Here is a 20,618-nt window from a genome sequence, read left to right on the forward strand (position 1 = left end):
TTTTTATATATAGATCAACGTGCTATAGCACCGAACTTTATTCAGCTTTATTCAGTTAGCGAAACAACAGACAAGATATGATCGTTGTTGAGCTCGCTGACCCCGTAGCGTCGTAAACATAAGCGGAAACCGGGTTTCAAACTTACATCTGGCATAGCATCGTGTTCTGTTGACAGCGGATAGACGCGGATTGTACAACGGAACGCGACATGGTTGTAGCGGGCATTAGTTTCCTGTGCATACCCGTATTCGTACGTTTAGTTAAAGCGATTCCAAGCTATCATGAAGGGATAGACGCAGCATTGTTCTCCGGGGCACAGCGATAAAGCACACTAGGTGATTAATAGAACAAAAAAAACAACACGCGGTCAGATCTGATCTGATATCCGCGTTGCCTCCGCCGAGCTGCAGGTTCTGCAACAGTTCCAAATACGATCTGAGATTGGGCTGAGTAAAGCACATGGCTAGATGTGCTTTAGGAAGCCTAATCAAAACCACAATGAAATATGAAGTGTGCGGTTCATCTAGTCAACCGCAATACGTAGTTTAAAACAAGACGAACGTTCACCTGACCCGTTTGGGATGCCCAGAGGCAACTAATGATGGTCATCCTCTAAAAAGAAATACGCGAACACTGCGAGACTATACGTATTTGATCGTGCTCCAATCCATAACAATATCCTACTTTCAATTTAATAACCATTAATACTGCTAATGTATCTGTATTTTAGATACAAGCTTGTATTATGCTAATTGGGTTTTGCGCTTCGTTTCATCACTCATTCGTTACAACCGATACGAACGACAACGAGTTCGGCCAAGGTCCAGTTCCTGTTATTATATATTTATTGTATCAATGATTATCACTTGTTCGACTATAGAAAAAAGTTTGGGTTTTGAGAGATTTGATCGTAAAATATAAATGAAAAATGCGAAAACGCAGAAAATTTTCAAAAACAATCATAGCAATACTTCTGTGCAAGGCGCTCCTTCCTAGGCTTGTTCTGTTTTTATAAATAACGAAAATATCATGTAGTAGATTCGAGCGCAACTTACAACTGGCTATACTTTTCCTCGAGAAACGCGGCGGGTCCTTTCGGGAAAATTGATAGGCGTTTCTAACCTACAACGTCCTGTCCCGCGCGCCATAGATGCCTCTTGTGGGTGAGAATATCTATTCCGCGAGATTTTTTACGCCGGTACCTGAGAAGTTCCCATAGAACTCTATATTTTTATTATGCATAAATAGTATATTCATTTTATAGAGACAACGGTCACGAATAGCAGCACGAGGAAAGCATGAGATCAACTTTGAAACATCACGCAGTGCTGTGTTATGTCATACATCAATACCACATTAACGACTTGAAAACAGTAATCCTCATCTGTATACCATTACCTAGTGTATATATATTAGAACTTATCTATAAGTTTTACAGTGAGACAGAATTCGAGATGCTACTTTTCCCGGATTGATATTTTTATCAGCCGAACGAATATATCGAAAGTACCGGCCCTAAAAAAGCAGAGCTTAACTTGAAATTGTCATATAAAGTTTGCTGCAGTTACTTCGTACATGCAGCACAGAAGCCTTTTTGACTTTTACTATGTACGATAGTTGAGAAGTTACTAGAACAGATGCCGCTAAATGGTAAAGTTACCATAGCATCGTAATCTACAGCTGCCTCTAGGCGTTACTGTGAATTGTTGGATAGTACTTAAATATATGTAATAATAACCAAATAGCCTGCTGTAATTTTATTATTGCTGTTAATTTCGAATTCCGTATTTCTAGACCGATTTCAGTGAAAATACCGAACAACTTCAACTTGAATGATGGCCGTACGTAGTTCATAGTACTACGAAATACCGCTGTTATTAGTTGTCATCTTTTGCATTAATGAGCCTTTTTTTGGCTGTTAACTTTTGCAGTGGCCGTCGATACTTTAAGATGCCCAGTTTATCGTAGTCGTGACTACCAGCATGAAAAACACAACTATAATAAAATGGCAGATTTCGTTTGTATGTTGTTTTTATTACGCTGTATGGCGCGATTATTTTTACGTAATCATATGACACTATTGTACGGGATGATTTAATGTATCACGGTTTTCTTAGTCTTGGAATGAAGTTCCAGTAACACCGAGTTAAGTCTGAAATGATTCCAATTACGTTCCTATTAGCGAATTGGACGTTATTCCTAGCGGCGAACTTATACTTTTATCAACTTCACATTAAACCATATTAGACTGGACTCTCGTTAGAGTGTTGAGAAAAGAGTACGCTAATACCTATTTTTACTATTTCTGAATTTCAAATCTTCTTGTCTAGCATTGTCTAGCAGTTGTACAGATAGATAGGTAGATACAAAAGGTGGGTCCAGTTAATCTCGAGCGCGCCAAAATAGATTTGGTCCTCTTTAGTAGGCCGTTGAGCCGGTCCAATGTAAGTGTATGTGGTACGAGTTGACTATATCATAGAGGCCGTTTCGCCTGATTTTCTAGCAGAAGCCTATAGGCAGACAGTCAGTCAATTTTTTTATTGAGCATCGGATAATTTGCCTTGATGGAGTTTCTCGCTTCCCTTGAAGGACGGTCTACACAATGTCCCGTATGCCGTATAGGTACTTTGGTTTCTAAACAACAGAAACACTTGTCCTTGTCCATGACCGACGTGAGCAGGTCGGCGAGAACATTTTTCTACTGGTGCTGTGACAGAAAGGACTGCTTTTCTGTTTGTCAGAAGAGTCAAATACACGATGAGAGAATTCCAAGGTACCCGCACACTTGAGATATGACATCGTGTCGTTAGCGTCAGATGATGGACATAGATATTGGCAAGCTGGCTTCGACTTCGGCGTCTCTGGCAGAACGCTAAACTAAATGACAGAAGTCGTAACGCTGCCTCTGGGTCTCTGCCGGTGCGAAATTTGCAGTGATTCAAATTACGATATGTGTTGGGGAGAACTCTGAGACGAAAAATATAGGAGTGTGTCCTTGGGTATAGCTGTTAACTTAACAGGCGACTGATAGAAGCCTAGAAAAGCTAACTGAACGTCTATGAGAGCTGTATAAGTTATGTATGAAGCGAGGAAACAACGTATCTTCGTGTTTCACACTCGCCAGTCGTAGAGTCTAGTGTGTAAGGTGAAATTAACAGTCTAAAAATAGGATATGCACGATAAAATTAACCAGAGAAAGGACGCACCCTGCACACACCTTAGTATTTACCATTTCGTTATATCTGCGCTGATATCGGTTTGAAAAAAATTATGTTTAACTAGCTCTTTTTTTATGGCCTTCTAAATTTCCACACAAAGTTCGTATGCAGAGACCGTGTAAAAAGTTATCGTTTTTAGAGGCAAACAAGTATCCTCTTCAAGCTAGAAATCGGGAGACAGTCGCTATCACCATCGAGATGTGTAGCTTACTCAAATAACGCTTTAAGCTATTTTCTGCAATCGCCGAACGCGTAGTAAATACATTATTCGTCAATGCAGATCAATAATTTTATGGCTCTACCTTACATCAATATACAGCCGTGTCATTATGATCCGTATCAATAGCGTTAACGATCCGATCCCAAACGAAGTCCATCCACATTTATCGGAAATTCAAAACGTCAGTAAAATCACGTCTATAGCCGAAACCAGTCATGTTATGCTATTATGGTTGCACGCCAATGACGCGCCAATTCTACCTCATCAGTACTTATTTTTTCCTGTCAGATTACTATTATTATTATTATTATCAACGTTCCGTATATCTCGGTCGCGCTGAGTGATTTCTCGTAAGCACAGAAATAGCTAGACGCCTAAGAAGCGTCCGCAGCCGCTAGCTGCCTCGTCAAAAAGGTAGCCTGTCCCGCTCTTTGCAGGGAGCCGTAGCGGGACGTTGGGTACGTAACTGTGTGGCACGGACGCTAAGACGGCTCTTGCTGGTGTGGCATTAACGATGGATAGGTTGCGTGCTCTGTCGACCGAAACGTGGGCAAATGCCCGCCGTTACTGCTAGACGGAGAACACGAAGAGTCAGCAAGATGAAAAGTTTGAAACGGAAAATAAGAGAAAGTTCAAAGGGAACAGTGGAGAGAAAATGAATTAGAACGGGTGCTCATTGATGGGTCACTGCTGTGGCTACCTGACTATAACACTTCTGGGTGACTTCGGCCGCTACGTTTGTCTGCATGTCACTACAGTTGAATCGTGCCGTAGATAATAAGCGGGCAGTTGGTCTTTTTTCGACAGGCATCCGCAACGGAGACAACAAGGATGATGGCGGACCAGCGCAGCGTCGAACTCAACGAAGCGCTCAACCGCGAGCAGGTCGCGTTTCCTCCAGTCGGTTCCCTCAGCCCATGACCACAACCATGACTCGACTACGCCGCGTCATTATTATCGGGGTGTCATGAATTAACTTCGCAAAAATTGGCGTCGTTTTTTTCATTTTCGGTCTTGTTTCGCTTCACTTTCGTGTCTGCATTATTTGTCCTTATGTTGGTGTTGCCTTTCTTTCTGTCTGTTGTTATTATTATTATACTGTTTCAATAAGATCGCCCACATTGTCAAAAGGCCATAATACGACAGGATGGCACCGATGAAAGCTTTCGCTTGAGCGTGCTGCAATCTTCTATAGAATTAATGGGGTCACTGAGCGACAAAGGTTGACCATGTTTTTGTGCAGTTTTCCTTACCTCGTACAGTTATACGAAAAAAACAACAGATAAGTTGTTTTTTAATCGAATTTTCAAACGATATAATTGAAACTCGTGATTCCGACGGGCTAGCTGTGAGTAGAACGCCAAATCGTGATTGTTTCAGTCGGCAATCATGGTGAGGTTTTGAAGTCTGTCGGAGTGGTTTAGAGGCGTGCTCCCTCTAGGGTCCTTAGCTTCAAGACGTCACGAACTCCAAGATAAGGAAGTAAATTCACTGTCATTATGCCATTTGAGAACTATTGCTAGATACTGCACCTATGAGTACCTAGTTGTCAGGTGAGCGTAGTTAAAAAGTTTCACGAATTTTCTATTCACGAATATATTGTAATACTTAAATCATCAAAATTTGTTCACAGATGCAGCGGTTTTAGTTAACGCGAACCCGAACAGCCCGAAATCCGGAAAATATCATAGATAGATAGATAGATACAACAAAAAAAAAATACACCGCAACTTTAGTTAGTTAGCGACGACGATTAGATAAGAAAAAATTCAAGTGTATTTTTCCAGCAGACACTCGCCTAAAATCTACATACTATGTACGTAGAACACATATAATATGCTTAGTTATAATAATAAATTTAAAAAAAACTATTGTAGTACCATAGACAGTAATCCATGTTCATCAAACTATATTATGATGTATAACAATTATCCCTACATAATATAGTATCGATAAATATATAGCCTATAAGTAATTATATCAGTCAATAGGTAGTTTACAAACACTTGCTTCAAGCAAGGATCAATTAGAACTATGATAGCTCTATTCAAATTATTGCTGTTTCGTCATTTTGGTCGGTATGATCATTCTATTTACCAATGATGAATTTATTGTTTTTTTTTTTCCAAATTTATGCCTATGTGACTTCTCCTCGTCATTTCTGTCGCAGTGGTTTTCCTCCCAGGCCGTTAATGGTAGCTTCGCATTTGGACCAGTTCGCACGGTTGCCGCAGGTATTCGTGCCTTATTGGCCCCTGTCAGCGTTTTCGGAGCAGGGCGCATTACCAAATAATAAAATACCAGAAAGGATCATTACAGACTTGACCGTTATGAGACGGTACCACGTCGTTCGTATAGGTCGAAGGTGCGCACTAACAGCACATGGTGCAGTATTATGAGTATTTATTAATTCCGCTTAGACGTTTCGGACATAAGTATATGTGGCCAAGAGAGTAGCCTCAGTTGTTCATACGATCCGCTGTTAAAAAATAAAAAAAAAAACAAAGGGGCAACCATTTTTGATTAATTAAATTTTAGCTTGACTCTATTACTTGGTAGATATTGAAAACGTATGCAGGTAAGTGAAGACGCCTGGACGGGCTTTCGTTTAGGATAAAATGCGACTTGAATTACTTTTTCAAAAACAAATGTAACCGTCCTTAAGTTACTAGTCCTATAATGGATCTAGCAGCTTTAGCAGTAGGCCACAATGAAGAACATTACCACCTGCTTGAGATCACTGGATTTTTTAATTAAAATGAATCGGTCATTTTTTTATATTGTCTTTATCCGTAGCCCTGTATATTTATTCAAACAAACTCGATTTTTTCCTAATTAATGCGCAATCATGTCGTTCATTTATTCGAGATATTCCGATCATTTTCGTTACAAAACGTTCAAGCGGATAACAAGCACAGGTATAGGGTGGCATTAGCTATTAAGGACAATGATTTGTAATAGCTGCGTTTCACAGCTGGTAGTTAGTTGGCCGCTTTCTGCTTTCTTGGCAGGACAACTTAAAGCTGTGGACAAGATCAAACTGAGGCATCGCGTCAAAGTGGATCTATGGGCAATCCGTCGGAAAGCGTTCCGTTCTGTCCGCTCTTTTAATGAATGGTGCGAAGCGAATCTCTACTGAAGAAGAGATATATCGGCAGAGACAATAGGGAGATGTTATCCTCATTGTATTTTCAGATCAGCTTGTCCACTTGACCGGGCGAGCAAAAGAGTCACCAAGAGCTTCTAAGTGTTGGCTCGGTGTGGGTCGGCTAAAAGGCAGAAGACAACATGAAGTGGGCTTTAGTAAAAGAGACATAACTGAGCCACCCTATGACCAGCCAACAGCAAAAAAAAAACGCAGACAGTGAAACGATGAGCTTAAGGCTAGGCAGCAGTACTACGCCACTTGTGGCGTGGCTTGCTTAGATGCACTGCTCCTTTGCACCGAAATGACATCGATAGCGATCCTGTCGTCCTAATCCTGGAGCTTTGTTGTCCAAGCAAACCGTCGGGTAGAGACCGGTGTTCAGAGATCTCCACTGCCCGCGCGGTTTGAGCACTAATACCCCAAGTAGCCCAGCAGCTGAATTAATAGCAACAGCATCGTTATCAGCGAAAACAAACAACGTAAAATCATCATGATCATCGCACAGTGGCGGTTATAAAACGCGAAGAGCGGTAGGAACTCGACGTTAATGATATTTTTTTTCATATCAGTAATGTGGCTTAGCCGTAATCAAATACTACAAAAGCATTATACCGAAGTAGACCATCAAACACTACCAGTCCATCTAGTGCGGATCGGCAAGTATGGGATTCGACCCTAATGGCGTGCTTCTACCGAGATCACTATCCACTAATAACTGCACTATTTTACCTGTTTGCATTAGCTGACGCTTGCCAGCCCACATGCTAAAAGGGACCGAAGTTTCTTGGTAGTTCTTTACTGTCAAGTTCTGAATTACGTTCATGTTGGACGTGGTCGGCGCTAGCCAAGAACCGCCGTGAATAACGTTTCTTACCATCAATTGCACAAATATCATATGTCGCGACGCACGTATAGGGCGAGACGATCCGTTCTGACTGGCGAGTATCGCGCCCTTCAGGAGGTCCTTTTCTCTTTCTGTCCCTAACACTTTTGACCAATAACATCATCGCATTATAACATGATTTGACTTTTGCTAATTCTGCCCTCTGCTACGTGCTGTCTTTACACTCTTGCTGTGAGAGTCATTGTTGTCGGGCTCATGACGGCGGAGACGACTCACTGTCCATTGGCAGCTATTGCAGTCCGCTTAGCTACCTAGTCACCTTCACAAGAGTAGCATCTAACTACAAAATGCCCAGCGCACGGTGGCATCGACACTGCATGCCTTCCATTTTATCCATCAGCCAGTCAGTGCCAGGAGAGACGAACGGTTATAGTGCTGTCTCTCACATCAACGGAGCAGCCGCTGACCGGACTGACCCTTGACGAATCTGCCAAGATGTCAATACTGCTACCTAAGAGTTGTCGGCCACAGTGAACACTCGCCAGCGTTCGTCCGTCCATCATCTGCGACAAACCTCATAGTAGTAGAGCCTTCAGCGAGGTTTCAGCTTCCTCAACGCGTACACCGAAAGCAGCAGTATTTTCAGCAGCAGCTTCAGCTACGACCGCTTTGCTTTGACCGCGAAACCTGCGAAAGCAGCACAGCCAGCCCAGATGATTTCAACCGAAGAAGCAGAATGAGAAATTGGGGCAAGCGGCTCGGCCAGACTTACGATAGTTCTGTTGTTGCCCAGCCTTTGTACAATGCTTGACGTTACCACCCGACGAAAAGAAGCGGGTGGGAGCGGGCGGGCGAGGCCGATACAATGGTGCACATTTGAGTGCCTACTGTTGGCAGACAACAACAGCAACAGCGTTAGCGGCCACAGTAACCGCAGCAGCAGCAGCAGCAGCAGCAGCAGCAGCAGCATAACCAAACAGCTAACCACGCATTACGTAAAAACTGGGGGCGGGCATCTTCTCTACGTGTCAGTTTGCGGGCCACGTAAGCAGGCATCAAGCGTCGGACAACCTCAACAAGCAGAAAGATGAGATGGACACCTGGGATGTCTAGTTGTCACTGCTACTGCTGTATGCCGACTGACCTTTCGAGGCGCTCGTCCTGTTGTCATTGGCACGACTAGTGACATCGACTTATTTTTTCTCGAAAAGAACTTTGAGATGAAATGAAGAAATAGAAAGCGACAAAAAAACACGCTGCGAGGATGACAACGACGACAATGATCGTCGAGGGTCGTTGTGACGGCGGACAGGCCGGTCGCCGGTTACGAAAAAACGTAGACACTGGAGCGCCTACGACGCCACCAACCCCCAGCGCGTATCAAGTACCAGCATCAAACTACTCGTTGTTCAAGTGGGCAAGGAATGAAATGAAATATAGCTACTGTCTGAAGTTTGTTAAGTACTGTCTGAAGTCTGCTAAGTACTCCTGAAACAGATGAAAGAACAGTTCCTTCTACATGGGCCTGTGACTTCGCGGCGTGTGATGTGTTACATTGCTGTTGCAATTATATAATATATAATTACCATTAGAAAGCTACGATCCGAGAGGGGTCGACACATGTCGAAAGGCTGGCGTAAGATAAGGACAGTTCTCTCTGTTATTACTTAGATGGTTAGTTATTCGATTATTTTTATTTGCATCACAAGTGTTGACTTTTCTTACCGTAATTTCTTTTATTGCGATTTGCTAAAGCCATTGTCACTTGTCATGTTTGAATGGAAAAAGCTTGACTTAAAATTGGTAGTATTTCCGAAATCAAATTGTGATGGGATAGGACATCTGGCAATTTTTTTTGCATACGCTAAAATGGAGACATGCTCTATGTCAAAATGCGCAGATTCACCGTCAGAGCTTCAGTATAATCGGGTTCGACCCAGGACCAGAAACAGAAGAAAATATCAACCGAGAAAATCCTATGCGATATATACTGAAAGACATGCCCTTTTGCTGTTCATAAAATCTATATCGACACATATATATGGATTTTTTTTTTAAAAAAATCCGCGCAGAACTGTGTCACAACGAATGGTAAATAAAGTCGTTACCTATCGGTTTACGTAGTTCTCGTTATTCAAAACAGCCTTCCACGATTGTCACACAGCTGAAATATGCCTATTTTACGCGTGCTGCCTAATATGTACCTGCTAATATATATATATATATATATTGTATGAATCGTCACAGCCTCACGATACTCGCCCGTTGATACAACTGTAATACAAATTCTATCCCAGCGGCTTCTATTATCAGCTCTATTGGTAAGACATTATCTACAGCGTATCTACTGCTATCTGTGCAGACACACCACCTAACAGTTACGTTCAGAAGGAGCATAAAGACCTTAACGGGCGTTTTAAATGGCGCTAGCAGTCGTAGACAAACAAAGCAGCGATCATTTTCGACTTTACAGCTTCTGTAACAACATGAAGATAGACTATCGGTTCAATAGCCAAATTGAGAGAAAGATCTCTGATGGAACCGAGAAAGATACTAAAGAGATGAAGTCAAAGGGAAAGAAAGAAGCAGCTCGTTCATCGCATTACAAGCTAAACGGAACCGAAAGGGCGGATGGTCGGACTGAAGTAACCGACCCCGCCCTTCTCCTGCGCCGAAGCGATAGGAGCGATACGAGCGATTCTTCGCCATGTACCGTTTGATTTCAGACTTAAAATTGAGGAATACCGCAAACGTACCACAATGGCGTAACGGCAGAGCGACGCGCGCTGTTGGCGGACTCTCATCTACTGTGGACGGTGGACTGATCGCTGTAACAAAGCACTGCAGGCTTAAGATTGCTGCTATAGTCACTATTGGCAAACCAACTTCGACTATTCGAATTCTTTTTCCTTTCCTAGCATTCTCTGTTCGCATTTCATCCTCTTCTTCGTCGTCGCATTCTCAGTCAAAGGTGACGATTTTTGTACCGATCGTGTAGGAAAGAGCGTTTTGTTTCTAGAACAGCCTCTGCCTGTTTCAAGGGGGTGAGATGACTCTCACGGGTCAGACGCTGTTGATCTAGCAGTAGCTATTTTGGTTGGTTGGTTGGTTGATAGGTCGGCTTCGTTTCCTCGACGCTTGTTTCTCCAATGATTCTCCATCTCTTTGTACGATTTGGACGGCGATGGCTTGAGAAACGAACGTGGCCACACAGCCTCACTAGGCGAAGGCCCACTCTTTGCAGGGGTGCCGCCTTCCTTATCCGAAGGTTTTCCATCTTCTTTCAACTGAGTGTACCTCCCCAGTCGCGTTTGTAGAACTTCGGGAGCTCGCAGCGCGGCGCTCTACGCTACATACCCCTACCATCCCCCGTGTTCCTGTGTCTGCTCATTTCTTCCTCCTTTTTGACCGTATCGGACAGTTTCATGCGCACGAGAAAGCACTCACCGCGTTCGATGTACAAACTTACATGTTCTGTCGACTGCTACTAATTCGCATCTCGTTCCCTATTCGTTCGATGTCTTTTCATTCCGGTTTGTACGGCGACCACCTCCAGCTATATCTAGGCCCAGCTGCGTACAGGCGCTACCAGCGATTATAGACACAAATGATTGTAGGCGAGTAGGCGTAAGAACGACAAGGGGCAAGCCGACAAAATGGTCAAATCAGCCGCCCGCGGTAAGGAAAGCCTAAAAAAGAAAGATAATGGAACAAAAGCCTGTTATGGATTAACGCTTGTTGATTTTAGATTCGAATCTTACGAACATACCGGTGCAACGGCACTCAAATCACAAAATTCTAATGTCTTCCTTCTAATGTCGTTTCCCTTTCTACGACTGACTCTAGAATCGCACAGTAAATCGCTGCCTGATTGTCGTCAAGCTATTGAGCCGTCTTTGGGTCGCGAAATCCCTTAGGCTTTTAGTCGAATGAACTGCCCTATTTTATCTCATTGAAGCAAGATTTTCTCTATTTGCCTCCGGTGCACGCTTACACATCGACGCACGCAGGCGGGAATACGTTAACAGTGGCTTCGCTGGAACGTACGCCAACTACTCAGGGTTCGATCAAGTGAGAGCTGCGGAGATTATTTTTCTCAATACCCTACCTATAAGCTAGTACCACCGTAGCTTGGAGCTAACTTCTCGATCAAGGGGTTCGTAGTGGTTGAATTTGAAAACGGATCGAAATGATTTGTAACCCGAGTAAAAAGAACATTCCAGGGTAGCGCGAGTGAGGCGGCAGATGTGTCGACCTACATAGAGGCGCATGCGCACACCGGCATGTACCTGTACACGAAATGGAAAACGATTGAAGTAAGCAATAATTAAGGTCGATCAGAGAAAGATAAGACAGTTTAACTAAAGGAGATCTTATCGTTATAGGTACACAATTCAAAGAGATCAGTATGACTAATCGGTGAAACGCCAGATCAACGTCAATTCAGGTTGCCATGCTTTACGGATGTGGACGCGTGCGCACTTTCAGGTGTGCAGATTGGTGTAATGTTCTGATATTTTTCATACGCCTACCATTTTAGTAATAAGGCCATACGATATATATATATATATCTATTATAAATGAATCTTTTGAAATATATTACAGATTGATGTAGTCTTGTATATGCAATTCGTCAATCATGTTTCATTTACTTAGAAGGCAACAAGGGATATATCAAAAATACAAAACGAAAATTACGAATCCTAGAGCGTTTGCTCAATATTATAATTTAACATAAAATGAATATTCTACCATCTATTTCTCTGATCTTTCTATTATCTACTCTAGCCAAAGTTATTTGGTAAACTCAACTAATGGCTCCTTTTGTCGTACAGATAATCCTGTACTGAAATTCAGAATTTTGTGCTGTTCTATTAGAGTAGTGCTGCAGTGATAATACCGGCAAGACGTGATCATATTGATGTGCCTCTTCGTCAATCGTTCCGTCGTGGACGCCGGTCATACTGTCTGCCCCTTCAGTTAATAGTCACGGACGAGAGAATAAAAAAGCAAGCGTGCCACAACGAACAAACCCGATGTACATTAGAAACAAACCACATTGCATGCATATTGTCACATGTTACTACGCAAGACTGCGCTTTGCAATCTGACTTCTGAAAGGTTCGGGAGATGGCGATGACGTACGCATTGGCGAGGAATATCGCGGGAGGACCCTGATCTCACATGCCTGCGTCTCATGCGGTACTTAGGTTACTTCGCTTACGGATTTCGCCATCAGCTGCTGTCGTAGGCCATGCGAGTGGAGGAATTCGCTGTGGCCAGCCGGAAAAAGCGGTCGACTGGCCCGACCTGACCTACCAATACCGGAGCCAATCCCCTTCATCAAGTCATTACACAGATGATACTTCCACGTATGTACGTAGACGGCGTATGTGGACGCATATAGCCCCATGCTCCGTGCGAGCAGTTACGGATAAGGGTCCATTCGCAAAGCTCGCGACCCAGACCTTTTTCTGTTGTCGTTGGTGGTGGTCGTGTTGTTGCTGTTGTTGTCGTTACTGCTTGATTTTATCTACGTATAAAACTGACTTAATCAGTCAATTTTTATTATACGTGTACGGTAGCGTTGACGGCCTCGCAAGGACAACGGCTAAGCCAAACGATATGCATGTTTGCACTGCGCGATGCCTGCTCTCCTGGGGCAAAGTGTTGTGTTTGTCGCACCCAGATACTTGCCTAATGAGCCTCTATATAAGTACAAAAACGTATATGGCGCATGTGAATGCATGTATGTCTGTCAATTGACCCTATCGAAGATGTTGTAGATCGGTGGACGTACCTGAAATGAACTTTTCGAACATACAGCACATCCTCGTCTGCGCATATTGAGGTCTATGAAAACTCCTATAGAAAATGTATCCATATTAGTTTGCATGCAAACGCTCTATCCTGGTTATAGCTCTATCTACTTTCTACGCATAATTTAGCAGTGATTATATAGGGTAGAAAGAGACAATTTAAAAGGCAATTTTTCGTTTCAGCGTCCTACTTTTTTCCATAGGTCCGCATTTGGCAACGCCTTGAAAATTTCTTCTGCGTCGGTCCTAAGCTGAAACAATGTGTTTGTAAGCAGATCAGTGGACTAACTACTATCACTAAATTCTTTGTTATCCAAGGCATCTCCGTATCGATTGAGACATGTCGAGGTACGGAGGTACTGTTTGAAGTAAAAAAGATAAGATCGGCTTCGCTTATCGATGCCGTTTACGAACAAAGCGAGTTGCCTATGCCGCCGTGGCTCACTCGTTACTTATTTTTATATTTCATTTGTAGCCATATATTTGTACGTTTTTTCCCTTTCCCTCTTTTTGCTTGTCTTATTTTTTCGCTTTATTGCGCACCTTACTTCAAGAGCGGCACCGTTCAGTTGGCGTTTGTTGAGGGCCTGCTCTAGCTGTAGCTCTGGGCAGTTGCCGCCCTCGTCGTCGTCTTAGACCGCTGCTAGTACTTCACTCATTATATTCTGTGCGTGGATGCGCTACGAGGTTGTCCACCACTTCGTTCATTCAATGTCAAATGAAAACTCGCATATCATGCCGCGGTAGAAATGAAGCAACCCCATCGACAAAAAGTGAACGAACTAATCACTGAATACGCAGGCCGTCCAGCTCCAAATGATAGGGCGGCTCGAACTACTAAATGTGCTAGCGGCATTCTTCCCTACCTCAGTTTATCGGTATAAGACTTTCAACGATCACGCCGCTTGCACTGCGGAACGACTGACTGCGAACACCGAGGAATGTTAACACAGAGAGTTAAAACGGAATCAACCTGGGATCTAGCAATGGCCGGACCACCCCTCAACATCGCTAGATTTAAACACTCCAGTTTACCGACTCACATCTCAAGTACCCATACGAGGTAAGACAGCGGACCGTTACTATATCGATCAGCTTGTATTTTTCGGACTCTCTCTTTTCCTCTATGTGTTACTCTATTTTTCTGTCTAGTTTCGGTTTGGTTCAGATAAAAATCTTAAGGCTGATTTTTTTGTTTTGGTCAACCATCTTCAATGTTCTATTCTCTTGTTTTACGCGAATCTGCAGATCTTCATGCAGGACGCATTGAGTATGTTGTAACATCTTAAGGCAGACAGACAGACATGTAGACAAAGCAACGAAGGGATGAACGTTGGAGTGGACCAATGTCGGAGCTGTCCATGCGTGAAAGCGTCACAGTTTGGTGACTATTTCCTAGCAATGTCGAGCCGTGTGTGCACTTTGTCGCCGTCGATGCTCGTTATGATCCACCGATTGGCCACAACGGAGGTCCGACTGGATGTTGGCTAACTGCCTTTTATAGACACGCAACCCTCAATCCGAGCTGCAGCTCGAACAGAATCAACGCGTTGATTTCTCTATCCCCACTAGTACTATTACAGGATACTACGGAAGAGGGCTGTGGCTATAACCGGTTAGGCGTGCTACTCTATGACGTCTGATGGCAGCGTGCTCGCGACCAACGCATCACTTATAAAAGGGCTCGAACGTGCGTGTGAACAACCGTCTGTCGTGCGTCTATGTTTGATCGGATGCGGCTGAACGCTAGTTGTTTTCGATAGCGTTTTCCTCATCACCTCCTTTTTCTCTTGCAGGCTACTCTATCCACTATAACTGGCGTGTCACTACCACTGTGGCCTGTCTGTGTGTGGCTGACCAGTCCATAGTAACTAAGGGGCATTTTATTTGAGTTGCCTCACGTCGTCTACCCTCACAAAAAGGCGCTGGCCAACGGTGAACGAACCAGCCTCTCTTGAAATGTTGATATCATAATAAAAACGAACGTAGCACCTCTGGCCACAGTAACCGACTACCCAGTCTCTCAATGCGTTACCCCCCTAGGTAGTGCTCCGGGTCGGCCATTCACTTCTGCACGAAATCTCAGTTATCTCTAAGCTCGCGCTCGTAGCTAGCAAATTGTACTTTTCCGTTGTTACACGGCTACTGAATCGCCATCAGTAGCCGCTGCTAATGTTACTGCTGCTTTTGCTATTGCCACTGTCGCTGCAGTAGAAGGCAAAGCAGAAAGCATTATCGGCACCTTTTTGGCCACCAGCCACCGAAGGCAATAACAACAAAAGCATTTGTGCGTCTCTATACAGCTGCTGCTGCTACTGCTGCTGCTCCCGCTATAACTCTCGCCGTATTAGCACTAACGCTACGCTGACCACTAGCTACATTCAGCTTTCTGGTGTTCTTAGACTTTGCGAGGGTCACGCTGATTTTATTCCTGCTACCGTACTGCTGCTCTACTGCTTCGATTATTTTAACTTCTATCGCCACTACCGTAGTCTGCTAATAGCTCACGAAACTCTGGGGTGGTCTAGTCCTCGCCGCTGCTAGGGCACTCGTTCGATCGCTGCGGCCCTCGCTGTAACTGTTGCTGTTGTTGTTGTTGGCTTTCATCGCATGATCTTCGCAGCCGTCGTCTGACTTATCTTCTTTACAGTGCAGACGACGGTAGCGATACTTCACGCAGGCCACAGACATCGCGTAAATGCCAGCGGCAGCAGTAGTTCTAGTAGTGATAGTGGCATCAGGGGGTCACATCGCAGTAATGCGAAAAGGCTCTTTAGCAATAATAGTGCGTTCGCGCTTTTCTTAAGCGTTTAACATGAGACATTAAGTTTCGTCTCTATCGTTTCCGTTGTTAGAGATACCGTCATAGCTGCTGCTGCTGCTGCCGCCACTGTTATTGCCAGAGTTGGCTATACAGGCTCTCTATGGCTAGCTAGCAGACATGCGCACATATGTCGACTTTTCCTTGATGAGAAAATCTTCAAGATCCTTCACCTGCACGTTACGGTGGGTTGAAGTGAGGGGAAAGCTAAAATGGTATAGTCAGTTGTTCGCTGCACGATAGGTACGTACATGATTGTACGATACATTGTAGTGCAGTAGAAATACGTCCACATCTCATCACCTCTGGCTTCTGTTATTCGCGCTCGGGGTCCGTCGGGCTGCTTCCGCTTAGCGCAGTCGCTGCAATCGCCGCAGACGCAAAGATGAAGACCTGCATGTTCAGCGAACGAGTAGAATCAAATTGACCGAAAGGACCGCTTGAAGATTAGACCTAGCTTATAGTCTTGCCTTGACCGTAGCACAATTAACGCACCGTTTCACCACTACGGACATTGATCTGAGCCCGACCATCGCAGCAGAGCGCATCATCGTAGTGACCCAAAAAAGCTGTTTCTATTAATTCCTCTTTTTCATACAGACACATAAACATGCAGGCACAGACAGAGGTTTTCTGTGACTTGTGCCAGTTGACTAATACAATTTCTCAATGGCTGTACGCGAAGGTTTTCATTGACTATTATATAAATATGGTCTCGGCCAGTACCTGCGCTTCGTGCTGCTATCAGTGTAGATTAAGCAACAGCCTTGAGAAACATATGCTCTGAATATTAGCTCCTTTTTTTCTAATTGAAATTCTGTTTTTTCCTGATTTGTGTGTGCGCTCTTATTGCTGTCTCCAGTGCCGGCTCTCGCGTTATCCACCGCTCTTGCGTTCCATGTTAATGAACGATTCGTATTGATAACAGATACGACGAGTGAGATAACAATGAAAGGACAGCGAACGAAGAACGGTGACGTAGCTGAAAGTGGACAACTAATGATTAAACTACGCTACGACGAGATGGGAACGTTGGGGCAGAAAAAGCCAATATTGCCGACGATCCAATGACGCCAAATGATCGTGAGCTACCGCTAGTCTCATTTACAGAATATTAATCCGTCCGCCACGAACCGTCGCCAAGGTTGTCTTCGTAACCAGTAGCCAAAAAGAGGTGTTCGTCTTAAATTGTTGCTATTGCTGTGGCTTTCGAACGCAGCTAGGTCTAGCAATGCTACCTACATACTGACCAAAACGCTTACCGATAACCTATTAGCTACCTAAGACGGAGGGCCGTCCGGTTGATAGGCCACAGCTGAACGTAACCGGCAGTAATTTTTATATAAACGTCTCCATGCGTCGAGTTGCCATAAAGGTTTGGCGAATGCAACCAAATGGCTGACGAGGGAGGCTTTGTGAGCTAGTACGAAGAGTCTTATAGATATATCTACTGATGGGTCTTCGTGTGGTTGAGTATTACGACCGTGATGGACGGGTGAATTGGCATCAGTCGAGGTGATAATATAGAGAATGGTATAACGCTACTGAAAAACGCACTGGCCACTCGACTTGCTGGTCGCAGTAGCAGAAGCAATAACAGCCATAACCTGAATCAAGTATTATTAATGCAAATGTCGAAGAGTAGAGGAGTTAGGCTGATATGGAGCAGAAGGAGCTTTCGGAGAGGACTGCGTACTGTCAACCAGCCTACGCGCTTACAATATACATATAATAAGGATAACAGTAACGTTACTCGCCGAAGTATTAGTTTCAAGGCAGGGTCACCACATTCTATTTAGTTAATCGCTTGAGATAATTGCCAATAGAAAGGGCACGTTAGTTGCAAACAAGGGAAAAAGCATTGCAAAAAAACAAACGAAGCTTTTTCCTGTTGGTCCAGTGGTCGCGTCTGGCAAAGCAGACAGCGTACTAGCAGTAGGGCAGTAGCGCATTGATAACGAAATTTAGGCACATCCGTGGCGGTTTAGATTTGAAATCGGGTATGAGCACATGATTAGCTTAACGCTGGAAGGTGTCAGCCAACTGGAAGAATCCTTAGCGGTAGCACCCGACATAAAACACGAAAATATTATTACGGGTAACGGGAATAAACGCAGAGCGAACTATTTAGTCCAATAACGAAAGATATCAATATCAGAGACCTTGAAAACGATTGAGCATACACACATCTCTATAAGGTACCAAAGTGATGTAGTGAGCAGCAAAAAACAGGCCGTATTGATGTTTTCTAAAATTTTATGTGTATGAGAGCAATAGAAATGCATGTTACGTAAACTGGGTAAGGATTATGTCTTTTCGTGTGATTTCAGCCATTTTTACTGGCTACGTCGATGTAAAAGACCGAATGCAATTTGGCCAGTTGGAAAAATTTTGGGCACGACACCTACAGGGAAAGGTTTGAAGTATAATTTCATATAAAAATTTGCTGTAACCCTGGTTCGCTTTATCTTTCGCCCTGCTTAGTCTATTCTCATGCGATAAGCACAAGTCCTTTTAGATATAGATAAAATTACTGGTTCAACTAACGCTGAATTGGGCTGAGGTATCTAGCGGACAATTTAGAAGTGTACTTGGTGGAAGGTAGGAAAGGTTTATAGTAAAAGCTACATTTTTCTAATACGCTTTTAATACAATATCAATAATTTCGACAAAAGTACGCTACAGCTCACAAACACTATTTTCACTTGACCATCTATTATGTATAGACCTGAGAGCAATTTTATTAGTGAATATCATAAATATACTATTCGTTCAAAAAACACAATGTACAATAAATAAATATAAAAACCTGTGATAAACCACACCAAAAACATAGGATACGCTAGATATCGCTGATAGCACAGTAAAATGACGATACCTTCACATTTATTCGCCTCCTTTCGTATGTGCCAGCCTCGTTCTACTCTTAGTCGTATGTATTTATTACCATTATGGTCTTCTTTCTTTTCTGCTGCTTCTGAAGACCATGGATTGCTTAGCCACTGGCTACATTTTCTCCGTGTTTCTCTGCCTCGAACCATACGCAGACCTAGTCCCCCCAATGGCTTTCCCGTTTTAGTTTTCCTTCGAGGCCACTCTGCTGGCAAAATTTGCTGGCGGCACGTCTATTGGCTAAATACTGACAGGGCAAGTAGAAACTCAGGCCGACGTGAGACGTCAATTTCTCGACTCAGCAAATTTGCATATCTGAGTTGAATGTATGAAAAGTTTTCGACACGATGACCGACCTCGTTTTCCTCACTTTTACTTGCGTCTTAATCTTGTAGGACTGCTGCCAGTAATAATAGCAGTAGGCGTTTGTGGCTGGCTCAGCGCCTCGTTGTTGGCTTCGGCAACGACGGCGGGTGCTATCCAGTGTTGCGCACAGACGGCCTGCGTTTAACTGCCTTTCTGGGCACTGCTGTGGTGTGCCAGCGGGAGAAATTAGTTTACAGAGCGATCCCCATATCATCTAGGAACGTCCAGCCGGGAAACACGAATGGACAGCGCGTATCGGGTGCCTTACCCCTAACCAACTAAATACAGCAAAAAGAATTATTGCATGACAGAAGGCAATTTTGTTCGTTTCAAGGCTCGATACGAGAGCATGGCGATGGCATGTATAATAGTCTGCACCGCGCTGTCTGAAATAGAAGTAGAAACAGTGTTTCTGCAGGCTTTCCCAGTTGACACTCGGCTGCATTGTAAAGGTTACGAATATCTGTCATTCTTTCACGTTTTCAATAAATAGAAATTTAGTAGCCAGATGGGGTATGCAGTCTTTAACATCATATCGCATGCGCTTTGTTCTAGACGACCCCTTCAACTACTGATATGCTTGTTATATCTGCTGATTCAGAATGTGCTTTTGCCTAGCAAATCGAGGCCAGTCTCACTCAAATGCTGAGTGAATCCTACTGAATACCACTGTGTAATCGAGGCCGTACAGAAGAGCATGAAATCTCGGTCGGAACATCTTCTCCATAACGATGGGTCGTCTGTCGTATATTGGCTTGTCCGGTAGTGCTGTTTCACGCAGCCTAAGCGTGTCCAATCGCATTTACAGGACAGCGCCTCTCTCAACCGATACCATATATATTCAACTTCAAATATCTGCCGAAGTGTAAGTATTACAATAGTAGTGACGGCGATTTTGATCGGCTGTCTTGCCGATGATCGCCCTTTTCATGTCCGTTTCATCTGGTTGTCTACGTCATCTCACTGTCTCATGGATGTAGATTGCTACACCGCTGAACGGTACGCCACGAACGATGGCTATGTTGGTTTACTTCAATACCTGAGACCTAGGAACAAGCAGACCGGGCCGACTACATACGATATAAAGGTGCCAGATGCCGGAAGGCCGGCCATTCATTTGGATTAAAGTCTCAGCAAGCAAACGCGGCTATTCATTGGATGGTGCGATTCCGCGTGACATCATGAGGAGCTAGAAGTCGGTAGCACCTTGTCCATAATGTCCTCCGATTCAGAAAGCTCAGAGGGTAGCGAGCGAGCGAAATCAGGCTACGCTTTGACCCTCGATATGA

The 20,618-nt window shown here is 43.9% G+C and overlaps 1 long non-coding RNA gene across 4 annotated transcripts in view; it reads right to left on the bottom strand.

The window, feature by feature from the left end:
* Nucleotides 1–20,618, bottom strand: part of LOC111251824 (uncharacterized) — a 27,507-nt gene continuing 6,889 nt past the window's right edge. Inside the window, exons 4-6 of one of the 4 annotated variants that reach the window (XR_015328326.1) lie at nucleotides 10,901–11,120; nucleotides 1,057–1,203; nucleotides 1–831 (exon numbers count right to left, since the gene is read on the bottom strand). This is a non-coding gene — a long non-coding RNA (uncharacterized LOC111251824). Of the gene's footprint in view, nucleotides 1,204–4,692; nucleotides 4,907–10,900; nucleotides 11,121–20,618 lie in introns of all 4 variants that reach the window. The other 3 variants (XR_015328325.1, XR_015328324.1, XR_002673984.2) reach the window with 3 other exon arrangements.

The sequence above is a fragment of the Varroa destructor genome, unplaced genomic scaffold, assembly GCF_002443255.2.
Source record: "Varroa destructor unplaced genomic scaffold, Vdes_3.0 BEIS01000005.1, whole genome shotgun sequence".
Lineage (NCBI taxonomy): Eukaryota > Metazoa > Arthropoda > Arachnida > Mesostigmata > Varroidae > Varroa > Varroa destructor.